We start from the raw sequence: 20,777 nt of genomic DNA, 5'->3' as shown, positions 1-20,777 counted from the left end.
CACTTCTGGGTATTTTCTTCTGGGAAGAAAACAAAAACAATAATTTGAAGAGATATATGCACTCCAACATTTATTGCAGCATTGCTTAAAATAGCCAAGGTATGGAAGCAACTTAAGTATTCATCAATAGAAGAATGGATGAAGATAATGTAGTATTCATATTACTCAGCCATAAAAAAGTGAAATCTTGTTATATGTGACAACATAGGTGGACTTAAAGAGTATTAAGATAAGTGAAATAAGTCAGACAAAGAAAAATAAATACTGTATGATTTCCTTTACAGGTGGAATCTAAAATAAAAAAAAAAAAAAAAAAAAAAACAGAAATAAACTCATAGATACAGAGAACAATCTGATTGTTGCCAGAAGGGGGGAGTGGGAAGATGGAGGAAAAGGAAGAAGGGGATTAAGAAGTACAAACTTCTAGTGTATGGCATAGGGAATATAATCAGTACCATAATAACAACCCCATCTCATCCTCAGACATATGGTTACTAAATGCATTGTGGTAATCACTTTGTAAGGTATATAATGTTGAATCACTGTGTTGTATACCTGAAACTAATATAATATTGCATGTCAACTCTAATTAAAAATAAATTTAAATAAATAAATAAAATTCCAAATATATACAAAGAAAAAAGAAAATTTAGCTTTCAAACTGAGATCTGCTGACAGGTAAAATATACACCAGACTTCAAAGACTCAGTACAAAAAAATTATAAAATATTTAATTAATGCTTTTAAGATATTTTATAAAGTCAGGTTTCCCAAGAAATTCTTATTACAATGTAATCTTCAATATCATTAAAATGTTTTTACCTAACTCAACCCAACCATGAGTACTGATAAATGAGCCTTAAATGCCCTTCTCAATTATGGAAGAGTTTCTGAGTGGTTTTAGCCACAGAGAATGCTGTTGTTTGCAATTCTTAATATTTTGATCACCAGAAGCCCAAAAGCTCAGAGCAGCAATTTAATATCTGAAAACCAACTATTGTAGATTTAAAAATTAATGTTCCTTTTTTAAAGAGTATCACCAGAACACATTTATAAAGTTATCTGGGTTGAATTTCTGGTGTGCTAATAAATACAGTTGTTAATCACCACCAGTGAAAGGAGAATTATCTTTTGAATCTAACTCCAAATTTCAGTGTAATTAGATTTGCTAAGTCATTTAGCAAGCTCTTCTCTATACTTTGCCGTTGAAATGTGTTTTAAAAATATGAACAGAAATCCTAATTTTCAGTTATATAGAGATTTACTATACATATATAAAAAGATATGGTTGGTCGGTTATAGTGGTTTTCTCAAATCTGAAACTCTATATTCTCCATTATGCCATTAATTATCTCTGACTGAGTTTTCAGAAGAAATAAAGTAATGCATTTTCACACACCTCTCTCTCTGTCTCTCTGTCTCTCTGTCTCTCTCTCTCTCTCTCTCTCTGTCTAACACACACACACACACACACACACACACACAAATTAGTATTTGAAAAGCTCCGTTTGTGCACTAAATGAACTCCACAATAGTCTGAAATACAGCTTAACTTTTTCCTAAAAATGCAACATGAGTTGCCAGCCCAAATTCATTACCAAAAAAATTAAACTACATTATGATACAAAATGAATTCATAACATTTTATGAGAAAAGATTCATTTTGAAAGTAAGAGACTGACTACTTTTTGTCTTCTTTGAAATGTTTCTCCTTGCATTAAATCCAAAACAGTTACCAGAAAGTTATTTAAGATAAATTAAACTGAGGTAATGCCACCTAGTCTACTTAACTTCACTGAAATCTTATGAGTGCTAAAGCAAATGCCACTGGCTGCCAGATTAATCTTCCTAAACACCATTATATTGTATTCTTTTTTTCTTAGGAACTGGTTTCCCTGCTTCCTCCTGTAGATGTATTGTAATCAAACTTTTTTTAAAAATTGGATTGTAATCTACAGGCCACATTTGTCAATGGTTCCCAATGTTCCTACCACATTTTCAGCCCTGTACTTTTCCATAAATTTTATTAGGAAAAACAGACCAAGTAATTGTAATGGAAAATAATAAAACGTTCGCCAATATTCTGGAGCCCCTGAATCTCCCACAAGCCACCCACTATGGCCACAGACACCCTTCCTATATACTTGTCTGGTCAGTACAGAGACCATAGACAGTCATATTCCCTTACTAACTGGGATTTTCACTCCAACCACCTATTTTTCTGCCGATCTTGCTGGACCATGTGTGGATTATGAAAATTCCTCTGATAGGATAAAGAATGAAGAGGAGGAGATACTTTTTCACCACATAAACTACATGATATCTAAAAAATTAGGATATCAAATATGAATAAATGAACAGAATGCAAAGGAAAGCATGCCTTCAGATACTATACTTTACCATTCTTTCTCAAGTTATCTGCCATTCCTAATGCCCAGTTTTCTCTTATTTTTTAAAGAGAAAGTTAAGATAGCTTTTAACACTTTCAAGAAGGAAGTGTGTATTAGCAACAATTCCTATTTTTCCCTTTCAGGCAAGTTAAAAAATATATATAACCACAATAAGTGAAATTTCCCTTGATGATGTTAATTTATTCACCTAGTATATATTCATTCAGCACCTACTATGTGGCATGCTTTGTTGTAGGAGTTTCAAGATATAGTAGTGTGGAAATAAATAAAGACCAGGGGAGTGACATCACCAAGATGGTGAGAAAGTTGTTCCTGACCCCACTTTGCCCCAAAAGAAGAACTAACAACTATGCAAGAACAAGATATCACTGAGAGAATCCTAGAACATGAGGATGAGGCCAAAGCACTCCCTGTACCACCCAAACTAAGACAGATTCTATTAGAAGGGTTAAAGATGTGGCTACATGTTGACCACATTGTCCTTCCCCAGGATAGCGCAGCACCATGCAGAGAGGTCTCCCCTGAGCCTTTAGTAGGAAAAGAGAATGCAGAGGGGACAATTGCCCCCCTCCCACAGCATTGTGGGTTGCTTTCTGGGATTCCCTGCTCTGATCTCGCACCATGAAGATTGCAGGAGAATCTGAAGTGTTCCAACTCATGGGATTCAACTGTGATGGATAATGGGAGAGGGGCTTGCAACAACTAGCACAGTAATCTTGGAAGACCAAGTTCATACCAGACAATGGCTTTGCTCATCTGCAGAACCAAGTCAGTAGGGCACTCTGAACAGGGAAGTTGGCAGTGTACACATCTCCCTGATTTGGATCTTTAAATGAAGTTCTTCAAATCTCTGCCTGCCCTAGGGCCCAGCTTTCCCATGTCCAGGCAAGGAGTTGAATCACAGTCACATTTACTTTGGAGAGTTCCTTCCAGCTCCATCTGGCCAGAAGGACTGGCAACAACTGGAAGCAGTGCTGCCTGGTGGTGCTCAAGCTGAAAGGTGGGTAGAACCAGTAGTTTACAGAGCAAACCAGTAGCCCTGTTCCATCAGGTAACATGGGGTGTGGGTGGGCTTGAGTTAAGACCACAAACAAATAGTTTACCAGCTTTAGAGCTGCTCTGCTGCACCCAGGCAGGGAATCTAATTTATATCCCTGATCATCACTGAATACAGCCGTCAGTCTGTCCAGCAAGAGAACCTAACGACAGCACACAGGAAGCTACACAGCATATCAAACAAACCTACATACAATGACACTTGAATAGAAAGCGCGGACCGTGGCTTCTCCCATCTGCAAAGGAAAACCAGTGGCTTCATCTGACTAGGGACTTCAGTGCACATTCTGGACTGATTGAGTTCACCAAACAATGAGCTGTATAGGCCTTGGGTCCCATTCTGCTGCCCTGCCAGGGAAGGAAAGCTAATTTATAGCCCCATCTAATACTGAACAAAGTACTCATTCCTGACCTTCTAGTAAGCCTGACCAGAGAATCCAGGCAACCACAGAGCCCATCCTACAGCTTCATTTGGGTAGGAAACCAAGCTAACAGTCTTATCCAACTGTTCTCAGCCAGTAGCACAACCCTATCTCATCCTCAGACCTTGAACAGTTGCCTCACCCAAACATAGACCAAAATAGCAGGCCCCACATGCCCAAGGACATTACCAGAAAATACACCCAGAAACTCAAACTGAAATAATTGATTAAAAAAAAAAAAACAATACTGTTTCTGCCAATGCAAACCTGTAAAGTATGGAGGAAAAGCTCAATTTCTCAAATGTGCAGATACCAATGTAAGGAATCAAAAATCATGAAAAATCAGGTAAATATGATACCATTAATGGAAACTAATAAAGCTCCAATAACTGACCCTAAAGAAATAGAGATCTGTGAACTGTCAGGCAAAGAATTCAGGATAATCTTCTTAAGGAAGTTTAATGAGATACAAGAAAACACAGACAGTCAACTAAACAAAATTAGGAAAACAATTCATGAACAAAATGAGAAGTTTACAAGAAAATAGCAACCATCAAAACAAACAAATAGTACTCTTAGAGTTGAAAAATACAATAAGTAAACTGAAGAAATTACTAGAGTTTCAAAAGTAAACATGACCATGTAGAAGAAAGAATTAGTGACCTGGATGATAGGACATTGGGAGTTACCCAGTCAAGGGAGAAAAAGAGAAAAAGGATGAAAAGAGTGAGAAAAGCTTAGGAGAGACAATAGAAAGAGACAATATTTGCATTATGGAAATTTGAGAAGAGAAAGAGAAAGGGACAGAAAGTATGGTTAAAGCAATAATGGTGAAAAACTTCCTAAACCGAGTGAGAAATAGATACCCAGATATATGAGGCCCCAAAGATCCCAAATAGGTTGAACCCTAATAGGGCTACACCGAGACACATTAAAATTAAATTGTCAAAAGTCAATCACAAAGATAGAATTTTAAGAGCAGTAAGAGAGGAAATATTAAATAAAAGGGAACCTCCTTAAAACTAGTGATGGATTATTCAACAGAAAACTTTTCAGGCCAGGAGATAATGGGATGACATATTCAAAATATTGAAAGAAAATAACTGTCAACCAAGAATGCTATACCCTCGAAGCTGTCCTTCAGAAACGAGGGAGAGATAAAGTCTTTTCCAAACAAGCAAAACTAAAGAGTTCATTACCACCATACCTGCCTTACAAGAAATACTAAGGGGAGTTCTATGAGTGGAAGCAAAAGAACACTAGTTCATATCATAAAACACAAAAAGGTAGTGTAAATCTCATGGGTAATGGTAAAAATATATCCTAGATTCTGAAATATGGTAACAGTGGTGCATAATTCATTTAAAATCCTCATTTAAAAGTTTTTTGCTTTTGTTTTCTAAATGAATGCAGTTGTTACTTCCTGCATGGTTCTTAGTGTCATTTTCCTATCTTTTTCTGGAAATACTTATTTTTAGCCAGTGTAGATTGTAGATTTAAGCCCTATATACAGATATAGCATATTCTCCCAATACACATTTATTTAATATATAATATGTCAGCCACTGAGCCAGGGACTGGAGAAACAAAAGGGAACAGGAAAGAAAGTCTGCCCTAAAAAACTCTACACTCTGGTGGTTATGTCATATTCATTTCTATTTCTCTGACACCTTCCTGTGTGTGTGTGTGTGTGTGTGTGTGTGTGTGTGTGTGTGTTGGGGCAGAAGGGAGGCAGTTAGAGAGCAGAGGGAGTGAGGCAGCAACTAATGTAATGTTTACCATGTGCTATGCACTTCATATGTTAATATTAAATTCCAGAACATTCTATCATCCTTATTTCACCAATAACAGGTATGAAAATTAGTAAAAATTGATATCATCTCATAGCTTATAACAAGCAAAATTAAGATTCAGACTAAAAACAATCTGACTCCAAAACCAATGATCCTTCCACTAATTAGGCTTATAGGTACTTAATTACCAAATTTGTTAAAAGAAAAACTGAAAGAAATAAACAAAGACAATTTTTAACTGATTCATTATTTACTGATCTTAATTTTTAATTAAGGTCTATTCTCAAACATCCCCTTAAATTTGTCACCTTTTTAACTCAATATAATATCAGCTTTTTTCTATATATGTTCAATAGATTGGTATTTGGAAATGTGATTCATCACAAATCCATTTTAATACTAACTTGAGCATACACACTTAGGAAGGTTAAATAAAAGTAAAATGCAATAGTTAACTAAGCATTAGTACCTGAGAATGTTCAGTTTCTCAAAACATTAATATATGACAAGCTCTGTAATGCAAAGACAGGTATTAGACCATATATTAAGAATTTAAAAATCGTCAAAGGTAAATCAAACATTTTTTCTAACAGTAAAATAATGTATACCAAGCCATTACACTTTGATCAACATGGAAAATGGAAACTAGTAGGAGAGTCAGGAGGTGATAAATCCATGGTGGAAACTGGAAGACCAGTATTAGGGCATGTGGAAGAAATACCCAAACATACTGCCAACAGCACACTGAGTGTTGGCCAGATATCAGCAGTGAAGACATCAGTACTGAATTACCGGTGTCTTAGTAACCTGTGATGAAGGAGAGTTTATCGTTTTCATTTTATAGAGGTAGGTTGAGGCATGAGTAAAGCATACGTCTCAATCACAAAGCTGAGAGCAAGACTTTCAGTGTTTTCTACCAGATCACATAGCCTCCTCCCCTTGATAGTTTTATTAAACTAATTATAATCCGAGCTCTTCATGCTGGGTGACTTCAGATTTTAAATATAGATAAACTTTAATAATAAGGGTAAATGGTTTTAATTACTAAAAGCCAACCCTTGGGGTATTGCACTGGTAAAAGAATGCTTCACAAAATCTTGATCTGTAAGAAAATAGGAAAAATTTATCTTTGTCCTACTTTTTAGAACTCTAAAAATCATTTTCCAGCAGTTGTAGTTTGCCACAAATAACTTTTATTGACTTTATTAGTTGAAATCCATTGATAGCACTGTACCTTCTGATAATTTTTTCTTTACCAAAACCACCATGTGAACTCCATAGTTGTACTAATCTGTCAAAAAATGAATGTGTGCTTAGTAGCAGCCACTGAAATTCATGGGTAAACATAATTAGATGTTATTAAAATTTAATTTGTATCATATAACCCAAAAAGCAAAAGCCCTTTATTCTTCAAATAGGTCATTTTATGAGTATTATAATAAGAATATCTCTAAAAGGAAAAATAACATGAGCTTGGTGTCTCTACTTTATGCACATTGCTTTATATAACATGGCTTTTTCTGTACTATATTATATTTATGGAAATGTGTATTTTCAGTAGGAAAAGCAGTTACTTTTCTTAAAATTAGAAGAAATTCGATTCCATTGTCAATTCTTTTCAAGTGTTGCTGACATGTCTCCTTCTCTAAAAATAGAAAGAAAAAAAATGAATTACTTAGGATCAAAGAAGGATTTCTTTTGTGAACTCCCAAGTTGACTTAATTGAGTGGGGGAGGTTTTTTTAATACAGTTACAGCTGGCAAAAGTCATTAAATGGAACAAAACGGAACAGGGAAGCTACATTTCAACAAAATTAAAAATCTATAGCAGTACAGGTAAGGCATTATAAAATTTGACTCAACTGAAATTCAATTTATTATTATATACACAATTTAGCCACAAAGAGAATAAGAGATTGCTATTACTTTGAAATAAGTCCTAATAAGATGTTGGGGTTTTATATTTGTGTCACATATGGGATCTTTTTTCATTGACCATACATTCAGTGGTCAAGTATACTTGGTAAAATTCCCATTCTGGTTAGAATGGGAATTTCTGATTAGAACAGGAATTCTGATTGGAACGGGAATTCTGATTAGAATGGGAATTTTCTTTCCTATTCATAATAAGCAGGTTTCCCTTGCCTTTGTCACTGTGGACTGCATAGTCGTAGGTGCGTGGTGTTTGAAAGAGTGGGCTCTACCTAAACTCTGAACAAGGGACAAAACTCATTCCAGCACTTTGCTACAAGTTTGACACTAAATTCTCTGTGTCTCTCTTTCCATATCCTTATTTCACTCTGCTATAGGACTAATCATACGGGTGTGGTGAGGATTACGAGTTAAGGTAGATACATGAAGCCCTTAGTATACACAGTTAGTACTCAATAAAGGTTATTAATTATTAATACAACCAAATCCACCCTCTGACATCTCCACGTACAATTCGTTAGATGGTTACAAATCACCCTAGGGATTTTTAGAGGTTTTGGCTAAGCTGATAATAATCACCTTTCACAGGTTACCAGAACGGAGGTTATTTGATCACTTTCTAGTAGTCCTATGACTCAAGATACGCAAGAGGCTCCTGGAACTCTCAAATCTCCTTCTGCCTCCGTGGGCTTAGACCCATCAGTCAGCACCAAGTCAAACGACAAGGCTGAGAGCCTTGACCTGAGGATCAGAATTCAGTCTGCAACTTCAAGACACTGTGAGAACTCCTTGACACCCAGGATTCTGCATCTTCTCTGTCAGTTTCAAGCTGTGCTTGCCTTGGGAGAGCTTATCTTCCCCCAGGAAACCAAGAATCCTTTCAGTCCTGTTATCCCTTCAGGGAGTTTTTAGCTCCACTTTTGGTCAACATTTCCCCTTCAGAATAGGATCTGGATCTTTCTTTTGCACAAACACAAGTTCCACTAAAGTACTTCTTCTCAAACAAAGGTGGCGTTTTCCTGAATGTTAAATTTTACCAACAGTCTTGGTGCTACAGGTGCAGCTGCAGGCAACTTTCAAACGGCACATTTCTGATCCTGATATGAAATATTCTGATCCTGATATGAAGTATTCATATGCTGTCATCGGAGTCCTTACAGAACCGAGGAGAAACCAAAAGGGGTTGGTAATCAATTCTAACCTGAGTTCTTGAATTGTGAGTTTAGCCCGCAGACATGGCAAGTAGACACAACTCAGTCCGCTGCGTCTGGATAATTGCAAGCATCTTGGTCCAGATGGAAAGCAGACTGCAGTGGGGAAATAGGGATAGGGTAGCAAGAAAGTGCCAGAGATGGACTGTATATGCCATAGTGAAAAATTTGGACTTCATCCAGGAAACATGTCCTTCCAAACCTGGGTGCACATCAAAGCCATCAGAGAAGCTTTGTTAAAAAACAGAATTTTCCAAGTCCCACTCCAAACCTACTGAATCAAAATATTTATGAGGAATGCTGTTCTATGGTTTCTTAATCCAGTCAGAACTCTTATTGCTTCTCACATCTCACTGGAACAGAAATCGATATCAAAATAAAAGAGTAAACTTTACTAATTTTCAAAGTCCTGTAATGGAATTTTATACTGAACATGAATTATATGAAAACATGTAGCCTGTGCAGGCACTAGTTGGTCGCTAATTATGTGTTTGATTGAGGCTTTCTTAGCATTTAGATATTATAATAGAATTATTCTATATTTATTTGTACTTTGTTGATGATTTTCAAATCTTCTCAAATCTTTGTTGTGAGGTTATGTCATAATCATACATACATGAAGATCTGTTCTTCCTTATGGCCAAGGAGACTAATAAAAAATAGAGAATGGAGAAAGGAGAGTGATTTGGAGAAAAAAGCTTGATATAAAATACAGAATACAATCAAGTATTATAATACTGGTTTCTCATAGTCTATGACAGTGAGAGGTAAAAGTGGTATCATCCCTATGACCTGCTGCTAGAGCATCCCTAAAAGAAAGATGTACAATCCAAAGAGTGCTGTAAAATCGACTTCCATGCTAAAGAGATGGACTTGATCCTAAACGATTCAACCAATTGGGATTAAAATTTCCAGAATATTCACATACTCCAAAATAAGCCAAAGCACACAAAACTGTGATCTCTCTTCTGTTCTCTGTACATACCATCCGTCATGAGTCATGATGATTTGTCTCATAACTGTTGTGCTCAGATTCACCTACAGTCCACACCCCCTGCAGCTGACCTAATTCAGGTTCTCATTTTCTCTTGCATACACTCAGGCAATTCTTCTCCCTGTGCATGCAATCTTCAGCATCTTCCTATTGTAATTTTTTATACATTACAATGGTATCTACCTGAAAACATGCTGATGCTGGGATGACTTCCAAAATGTAAGGAATCATATTGTTTTTATAATTAAAACTTTTAATTACTCCAATTACTTTTTTGATCAAATCCAAATTCCTTCACCTGGCATAGAAGTAATAGAAGTTTGTACTAGGCCATGGCCAGTCTCCCTGTAACAGTGATAACTCAGTAAAAATGGAAACCTAAAGAACCTAATCAGGCTTCAGCTAGGATTGCTTTACAGGGGAGTAAATGAACCCTTGGGAGGTGACTTAGTCTCTTCCCAGTCCAATGTTATAAAAGCTGACAGCCTCCATCTGCTATTCTCAGGTTTCACTTCATAGGCCACATTGTCTATCGATTTTGGATAGGTCTAGAACCAGAGGCTAGTGACTTATTTGCTTCTCCATATCATGTATTCTTTGCATGAGTTACTTGACGATACTGATAGTAAATCGAAGTATAAGCAAATGTGAACATGATTGGAATGGTGACTCCCATCAGTCGTCAAGTCTAGACCAGCCCTTTCTATTCTGTCTGGAGATCTGGAGCCTGCTCACATTTATAGTCTCTTCTCCTTCCGAGTCTGCCACACCATACGTCAGTCCAGGCACCCAAAATAACTCATAATTCCCTCACAACACAATGCCCATGCAAGCCTCCCTGTGTCTAAATATAACTCATCTTTTAGGACTCAACTTATGCATAATTCTTCCAACAAGACTTCACAGATGCTCTCCTTCCCCTCCAGACTAGGATAGGCCTTCTTCCAATCTGCCCCCATAGAACCCCGTGTTGTCTCTCAGAGAGCTGAACATAAGCTATTGAATGTCTTTATTTGTTGGAATCCCTTTCTATACCCTAAAATCTTTGAGATTGGGATGTATTTTATGTATCTTTGTATACCCCTGCCTACCACTATGCCCAGAATATTCTCATGCTCAGTGATTGTGTATTGAACTGAACTATAAGCAGGTTTCTTTTGAATTTGGGGTGAATGTAATTCCAATGTCAGGTACTGATGCTCCCTATTAAGATACGTACATACTAGTAGTCTCAATTTTACCCAGATGAAATACTGCTACAAAAAAAAAAAAAGAAAAAAGGAGAAAAACTCTATTTTCATCCCCAGTTAACTATAACCATAAACAAAATCTCTGTGGAAGTTTCAGAATACAATAACAACAACAACTAATATTGACTAAGGACTTCTGTTGTCCAGGCTAAGCATTTTCTATACATATCCTTTTTTTTTTTTCAATCTCAGAACACTACAGTCATCTACTCTTACTATCCCTATTTTATACATCTGAAACACAGAGAGATGAAGTATTTGCCCTAACCACACAATAGGCTCTATACATAAGTCAGAGAATTTTCCAAAACAGTAACCATGATGGAGATTACAAAGCTGAATACAAAGTTGCTCTTTAAATCACATTTAGACTTTAGTGAAAAAATACTACTGTATTTGTTGACTGTACAATCCAAAAGCCTGTATCACTTACATACAAGTATCTTTTATTTGTGACTATACTGGGTACTTCTTGAAGGCACGAAGCATGGAAGGACTATTGTATTCCCCCCATTGAACCCATCACCATTGTGAGCACACAGATCCTTGAGATATATTTGTTGGCTAAAGACTTTTAGAGGAGGTCTCAAGTTCTTCATGTATGTCTCACCTATGAAGCGTATATATTACTTTTATTCACTAAAGGGTGCGGTATGAACACATTTAACACATTTTTCTAATTTTTTATTTACTCTTCTGTCTTCACACAGTAGTTCCCTTGGTGTGCAGAACAAGCATCATTATTTGATTTTCCATCCACCTCTTGTATTTCAGCTTCAACACTATCATTTCTCTCAGAGAAGAGTGGATTTTTCCAATTAAGAGCTGGACAAATTAGCAGTATATTTTACATAAGCCACTAAAACTGGGTTATACTTAGCTGCATTTGGCCACTTTGGTCCTGGAGGAACTTCACAGTGGTGCAAAATATTGCCTCCTCTGCCTAATTTTCTAACCATTCTGTAGAGTTTACACCTAAACATTACAAAGCTTTGGAACAGTGTTAACAACTTATCTAGGTCTCAGAAATCATTTGAGACATTGAAAAAAAAAGAGAAAGGCTAATGTTTTAACCTCTTTCCTCAATGAAGCAGATTCTAATTTTATTCCAAGCTGTACAACATCTGAAAAACTCTCCTTCCTCATCTCATTCACCCAGGGACTAACATTGTATCTAATTGCAGATATTAAAGAATATCTAAATCTTGTGGATTCTGCTATGGCCCCAAGTAAGTCATGTCCGTTTAATTCTTGTTTTGTGTTCAAAAACGAAAATTCCTTTTGCATGTTGGATATATAATTGTCGATGTCTACTTCCATTTCAGAACAAGCAAAATGAAGTTACATTTGGACTAATTGTCATAAATAATAAGACCAAATTATATGTGCCTCAAGATGTGGAATTAGGCTAAGTAGAAGAAATACTACAATCTAGTATAGTCTATAATTACATTTGTTTATCAGAGTTTATTTAAACTATGCCAAATCAAAACTTTGTACTTTCATAGGGGTTTGGGAAAAAGGAAAGTTGAACTTTAGGTCCCTTCTTACGTCTATTAGACACTTCACTGCTGATTAACCAGGACAATTGCAAACTTATCAAATAATTTATATATACAAGTAACACTATTCAGCTACTATAATTAAGTGTGTTTAGTATGTGACCTTGGACAAGTCAACTAACCTCTCTGTGCTTTGGTTTTCTCATCTGTAAAATTGGATAGTGAATTAGTCTATACAAATATCCTTCTACTGATTCCAATTAGAATTCAAAAGCAGATAGATAGTTGGGATGTAAAAAGAAAATTTTCAAACATCAAAGTTTTCTTTGGAGAGGTAGTGTTGTATAGTGGGAACAGCACAGATTTTGTCACTTGACAACATGAATTAGATTCCCCACAATGAAATTTACTAGCTATATGATCTTGGCCTCACTGTACAATGAGGAAACAAACCATTTATACTGCATATTTGTCATAAGTTTTAAAAACAGCATGTAGAAACTGCTACTATATAATAGGTGTTCCATAATTAGAGGTATTTGGGGGCATACCAGGGTCCTTTTCCCCAAAACTCCTTCATTCTTTCACATCTTCACCTATGGTTGCAAAGTGCTTTTTCACGTCAGAGTTCATGGCTGCTGTGGAATGAGAAGTGATGGATATTAATTAAAGAATGGTGCATTCCTGCTCTAGATGTCACTCATGAAAATTCTAAACAGCCCAAGCCGACTCTCACTAAGCACCAGTCACCACAACATGAGAGGCTAACGATTGAGTCAGGATGTTTGTCTTCTGGTTGCGACCTCCCAGAGTCAGCTTTGACCCAATGACTTTGACCACACAAATGAGATCCAAAAAGCAGATCAATAAAATGGAAAGAATAGAGAAGACTAACAAAAAGGGAAGGGCCTCTGGAACCACTTGTGAGGCCATTTCTGTTGGATTCATATGTGAGTTGTTAGTAATTATTAAAATGAATTTCTATACCGCCTTCATGAATTCAAGTATCCATGTGAAAAGGTTTTCTACAAATAAGATTTTCCTTTCTTCTCTAATGGATGAACTCACAGACCTTCCTAGGTGTGCACAGTGACCCATCATTACTAGAAAGAAATATTTTATTTGTGATCTTGTACGTGCACTGAAACTGACCTTCTGAAAAAGAGCCCATCACCTCTCATGCAGAGAAAAATGGCAAATGGCCTATAATTCTTTGTAAATTCACTCCATATGTTGCTTTAATTTACAGCTACTGTTAGGCCTTTAATTCTAAGTAACCAACTTAACAAAATCACTTGGAGGTTTAACAGGCAACTCAGAGAACTATTGATTTCCTGTCTCTGCCAAACTTGCCCTACCACTAGTCCTCCTCACTTCATTGAGCAAGGAAAAAATATCTGATTATCTCATTTTGCTCTATTTCCCTCAGATCATACATTCAGCCCAACAGAAGCCATGTCCACTCCACTTCTAAAATGTATCCTAAATCTTGCATGTTTCTCTATCTATATACTGTTTCCAACGTAATTTAAACACTATACTTTCTGGGACAAGTTTATATGCCACATGAGAGTCATCTCTTAAAAAAGGAAATCAGATCATACTGCTCCTAGTTTATAACATTTCAATAGCTTCTCATCAAAATTCGAATGAACATCAGATTTCTTACCCTGGCCTATGAAGCCCTACGTCATTTGCTCCCTCCTTCCTCACTGACTTCATGTCCTTCATTCTCCTCCCTACCCATGAGGTCTCAATGTCCTTAGTCCTCATTCTAAAAAGTGCCAGGTTTATTTCTGCTGTAAAGGCCTTTCCTTAGTTCCTCATCTGCCAGCTTCACGGATATGCGACCTGTGTAGTGATGCATGACCCTGATATCAAACCCTACACTTGGTTTAATGTTCTACTGTTGCCATCCAAAAATTTTTAATAATTTCACCTTTTAATTTGTGCTTTGTAAGTGAAATACAATGGCACAATGGAGCACGTAGGTGAGCGGAAGAAACACATGCAATATTTCCATCATTCATTGCCACCTCATTTGCATGTAGCATTTGCAGTGCCCCATAAGCACAGAGTTCTGATGGACCTACAATATGTAGGAGTTCATCATGACTCAACATGAGTACAAGGAAAGTATGTGGTATCCAGAACTGAGTAAGCAGGGGCACTGACAGCTCTGAGAGGCACTGACAGCTCCGTTGAGAACAAGAACTTGCTTCCCAAGTAGAAGGGAAGCAATGGTGTTCTCAGAGAAGTGAATGATCAAAGAGCCCTATCATAACCTTTCTTGCTCATGTAACTTTCCAGCATTAGCTAACCACCTACACCAAAAATAATGAAAAGGAAAGAGAAAGATGGGGCAACCCATAGTTCATTTTCATTTAGTCCTTCCTTACTCAGAAGTTAGATCGTGGTAGAGAGTGTGCCTGTCAAGAGGTGAAATAAAAACAGTTGAATCAATTTTGTACAATGTTTCTGATAAGAATGAACTTCATATGTATGTACAAGCTATGAAATCCAAAACTGTATAATTTTAGTGATGCCACCTACAAGTTAAGTGCTCTCACTTTCGCTTTTAAAACTGGCACTACACAATATAAAGATGAATGGTAACTCATTTGATAATTTGAAATTTCTTTGCTTAGAATAACATTAATATACTGTGTTCATATTATTGAAATATGGCAAATAACAAACACTATGACAAGTCCAGAGAAAGACCACAGAAGAAATGAAAAAGCTTTATATTTGAGTACTTTTAATGGCACTTTTTCTGCTTTCAGAACAAGGGGGTCCCACATTTTCTTGTTGCAAGGGGCTCTGAAAATTATGACACCAGCTCTGCCTGCATGGAATGTTCTTCCCCTGCCTCCAGCTTCACAAAGTTGATTCCTTCAGGTAATTCATGTCTTTGATCAAATTATCAGCTTCTTTGAGAAGCCAGCCACCACTTACACACCAATCTAAATCAGTTGCCAACTACTCTCTAGCAAACCACCCTATCTCACTACTCTACATACTATTATGTATGGGTGTCTGTACATTTCTAGCTGTCTGTCTGTCTCCTCTCTTGTGGGAACAGAACTTTGGCTTTCTTGTTCCCCACTTGCCTATGGAGCTATGAACAGTAGCTGACACATATTAGGCATTCAGTTAATATTTGTGGAATGAGTAAATGAATGGATATAATAATTAGTATAGTATCCTATTTAAAATAAATCTTTTTAAAGTTACAGTGTGATAAAAAAAATCAGTGTTTTCACCATTTAAAAAATTTAGAAGGGAAAAAATAAATTTTGAACCATAGAGAACCACAGATTAATTTGGAAGTGGGCAACATCAATTTTCAGCATATTTTATAAAGTATGATTATAAAAATAATGGTATTGCAATAATATTTTTCCACTGTCAGTCTATTACATACTTTAAAATAAGCTTTCATTTCCAAATAATCTTTTGTTTAAATGCTTCCTATGAATGACCAGCTATAAGTTTTAGGTTAAAACTAATAGTGCCATGCTTTTTATTTTATTTTAAAATAAGTTTCCTATAAAACATCTAGGATAGGGAAGGCCAGTGGACTTCATCTTGCTTGTAATGGACAGGAAATAGTTGCATGAAAGATTATGTTAAAAAGGATAACTATCTTTGCCTTACTTTCTGGAATAGACTGTCCTGGCTGATTTATGACATCTCCATGAATGTGGAAATGGGGAGTGGGAGTATGAATGCCATGTATCTGCCATCCTCATCCTGAGATACTTATCTAAATGGGCATGGCGTAAAGCTAAAAAAAAAAAATTCTGCTTTTCTGGTCTAACATAAAGTGTGCATTTTTGTGCTACCACGGCAACTATTTTGCCTTGGGCAACACTGAAAATAACTGTAAATGATAATAAGAATTCAAAATTCTACAGAACATGAAACCATATCACATTGTGATTTGCTGTAAAATAGAATTTCTGTACAGCCAAAAATATAGCTGCACCTGGTCACTGTAAATAATCAACATATTTTCATCTTTAATAAGATGGGTATAACTTTTTGGAGGGAGATATTAAGTTGATATATTTGGGCTATTTGGTATACAAAGGTAAAAAGTAAATATGTATGTACTATATATAATAAAAAGAATCTTATTGTTTTTGTGATAAAGGATTAGAATGTACTCTATTAAAATTCTTTGCAAAAATACTTCCAGTTGTCAGGAATTGTAAGGAATTTTTTGCCATATCCAATTTTACGTGACTCCACAAAGCACAATTCATAAAAGAAAAAGTCAGTAAGACTTTATCAAAACTAAAAATTTAGCTCTGTGACTCTGTTGAGAGGATGAAAAGCCAAGATACAGACGAGAAAATATATCTTCCAGTTAGCAGCCAGATATCAAGGTATTTCCTCAATTGATTAGATATTTCCTCGCTGCTTACTACTACCGAGATCCTAAAATCCAGCACCAACTCTCATCTACCAAATAGTACTATGTACCTGGAAAGAGAAAAAGAGAAGTCCAGGAAAATAGATCTCTAAGAAATAATCTACTTTCAGATCTTTCAACTACTCAAACACCATTTAGTAACTTTTACCCAAGAATTTGGAAATGCACCCTCTTTCAATATATTTCTGTTTATATACTAGGTCTCACCAGTAGGCTGCAGTAATGAAACCAAGGCAAGGCTTTATTGCATGGACTTTACTACATTTATTGCAATCAAATTAGCACGCTAAATAAAGCAACTAGCAGAGAAGCTCATTTGTAGGTTTAGCTTGAAGAAAACTTCCCAATGCAGAGTTGTCCTCGTGCAGACCTTGCTTATCTTGAATACTCTAGGATGCTTCCAATTATTTTAGGAGATCATCATCAAATGCCACATTCTCAAAACAAAAATAACTGTAAGCTACTTCAGTATTTACAAGTGCTTTGTGATACATTTAGAATTTCATAAGAAATGACTATAGAGCGTCAAAATTTTCCCAACATGGTAATGTATATCCCTAATACAAGTGTGTGTGTATTATATATTTATATGTCAAAAATCAATATATATATATATATATATATATGTATATATATATATATATATATATATCTACATCTATCAATATGTGGATAGAAATAAATGATGATAGAGATAGAGATGATACAGACATATAGATCAATGGTTTGGAATTATTATATGTCATAATTTCATGAAGACATACCATGAATATTTAAATTTACAAGCCATGATAATGCATCATCACTAACATTTTTATTATATATATGTGTGTGTAATTTATATTTCTAAACTTTTCTGAGAAAAATTGAAAAATATAAGAGTTGCTCTCATAGAGTCAAATTTAAAGGAAACATACCTTCTCCTTCTGAAGGAAAACTACTGAACATTATACAAATTATTTCATATTCTTCAGTATCTTCTAGGGGCTGCTACCAGGTACTTTCAGGTCCCTAGTTAAATGGCGTTTGGAAAAAAAAAAAAAGAAAAAAGCAACCAATCCTGTATCATCAGGAAAGTCATTAGTTAATGCACAGTGTTACTTTGTTCCATTGTTCTCCACCAGCTCAGGACTTACTCGTAGTGTCATTGCAAAGGCAGAGGTGGGTTCATTTCTAAGCCAACAGGTAAGAGCACTGGGAAAAATTAGAAGTCTTAAAATTAAGTTAGGTGTAGAAAATTGCAACTCTTTCTTGAATCAATCAGTAGAGGCTTTCTTTTTGTATTGTTTATTAGGAAAGATGGCATTTCTCAAAGATATAAAGCATTAGTCTTTGCAGAACAAATGGTGCTCATTTATCCCATTGACAGGTGTGTTAAGATGCTGAAACAAAGTGGTTCCTAAAGTAGTGTGGGGCAGATTATTGCTTTCTTCTCAAGAGCTTTACAATCTAACATAGAGACTCTACCCTCCCCCATCCAAAGGCACTTTAGAAATTGGAAGGTGATGCTTTGAAGAAAACCTCTCCAGAAGATTCTAAGGGCCCTGCTCTTACTTGAAGAAGAAATTACTTAACTCACTTTCAGTTTTCCATTTTAAGAAGTTAAGAACTCTTCCGATTATTTAGCAGACAGGACCACAAATTTCCTGGTGTGCATCCAAATTACTTGGGCAAATAAAAATGCAGATTCCTGGCCTCCATTCCCAGAGATTTTGGTTCTTTTGTCTAGGGAAAGCTGCATTTCACAAAGCTGCCCCCCAGCCGGATGGTTTTGGTGCAGCTAGACTAAGAGGTGTGACTTGATAACTACCAGTCACTCGATAGTGGTTTCCATTTCTGGAAGCTGATCACAATTGCCCAGAGTATTTTTTAAAATACAAATAATTTTGCCCATAGTTAAATTTTGTTAACCTGGTTGGTAGCAGAGTATAGTGTGTGGCCTTTACCTCTATATTCATAAGTTCTACATATCATTTTAATGTGCAGCCAAGTTTGGGACCACAGCTTAGGAAACCCTAGTGAATTTCATAACGTTGTCAGTTCAGTCCTATTATATCCTCTATGTTCTCTTCACAATTAATTTACTTAAAGAATATTTACCAAGTACCTTCCACATATCAGGCATGGAGCTACAGCAATATAGAGATGAAATGATAATAGTGTGGCCCTGGAGATGTTGAGAGGGTAGACCCGTAGCCAGCCCTCAAATGAACAATTACAAGAGAGTGATACTCGCTTTAATAGAAATATTTGCAAGCTGCTAAATACAGTGACCCTTTGTGTTCAAAGATTTATCAGAACATATGAACAATGTAACTGAATATATTTAGAAAAGCACATCCTCCTTGACAAGAGAAAGACAGGGAACAATTATTGACATTCTACCATATGTTCTGAATTATACTGGCTGCTTTTTCTGCTTCATCCCATTTAATCCCTGCAACATCCCTTGAGATAGGTTGTATCATCATCCCTCTTTTACCAAAGAGGAAGCTGCAGGTCACAGTGATTTAACCAAGGCTTTTTATCTAGGAAATATGTTCTAGCCAGCCTCTAAACCTGAATCTGACTCCAAAGCTCATGCACTTTCCTCTCCACCTGGCTAATGTTTATGAGGGAATGATAATCTAGTGTGTGCTGTACACAGACGGTTATTTGTTATTGCTTCCCCACCCGTGGATTGCTGATAGTACCTGCAAACTTATTGCTCTTGCCTCTAAGAGAAAATGTGCAAATATTTAGAAAATACACTATTTTAAAAATATTCTAAATAAAGATTTAAGGATAAAAAAACCGATGAAACTATTGCTTACAGTGAGATTTGGGGAATATCCATGAATTTCATTAAACCGTATTATTCTTAGCCCTGAAGTATTTCCTGTCTTTATACATTTTACCATCTATTTTCTCCCTGTGAGAGTAACTCCTAGAAATCAAAACTTAAGTATGTAGTTGGAACAAGCAAATATATATATATAATATTATATATATAATATATATAATATTATATATATAATGTGTGTGTAACTATGCATATATATGTGTAGTATATTTATATATGTAATATGTGTGTGTGTCTATATACATGTATTATATACACATACTTGTATGTTATATACACATGTGCACAGAATTGAGGGATTTATGCCATTCTCTGTTTCATTTGCAGTTCGAGATATACAGGGATATAGCAATGAAGAAAACACACATGACCCCTTTCCTCAAATGGCTTGTCATCTGACAATACCATAATAAAGAAATAACGTAATAATAAATAAAAGGAAATATACACGTATACACATGTAAATGAACAGAACAAGAGTAAAAGATTTAATAGTGAAAGGGAAACTTTCCCTTCCCTAATTTTTACAGAAGTTGTTGAATTGCTGATGGGTGCTGTAGTTATGTTTGATCAGTTCTGGTTATAAAGCAGAACATTCAACTCTGATTGTAAAACCAATACAATGTATAACATTTCACCTCTTCATCAGAAAGTATATAGTCCCCCCAAAATCTAAATAAGATATTAATTCATTCGAAAGTAACAAAAATCCAAAATTCTCAGACTAAGAAATATTCACAATCATAGGGAAAAAAATCTATCGCTTGGAGCTAGCTCAAGAAACTGTAATCCATTAATGAAGAATTAATTATAAAAAGCATTTGTTGTTACTTGCAGGATGGCAGTAACTTAGCTATTTTTTTGTTATTTATCTTATAATAATGCACAAAGTTATGTTAAATTAGATTAATACTTTAAAGAAAG

Source organism: Rhinolophus hipposideros (assembly GCF_964194185.1).
Source record: "Rhinolophus hipposideros genome assembly, chromosome: 1".
Classification (NCBI taxonomy): Eukaryota; Metazoa; Chordata; class Mammalia; order Chiroptera; family Rhinolophidae; genus Rhinolophus; species Rhinolophus hipposideros.
The sequence above is the reverse complement of the archived record's forward strand: the minus strand, read 5'-3'. Positions refer to the sequence as shown.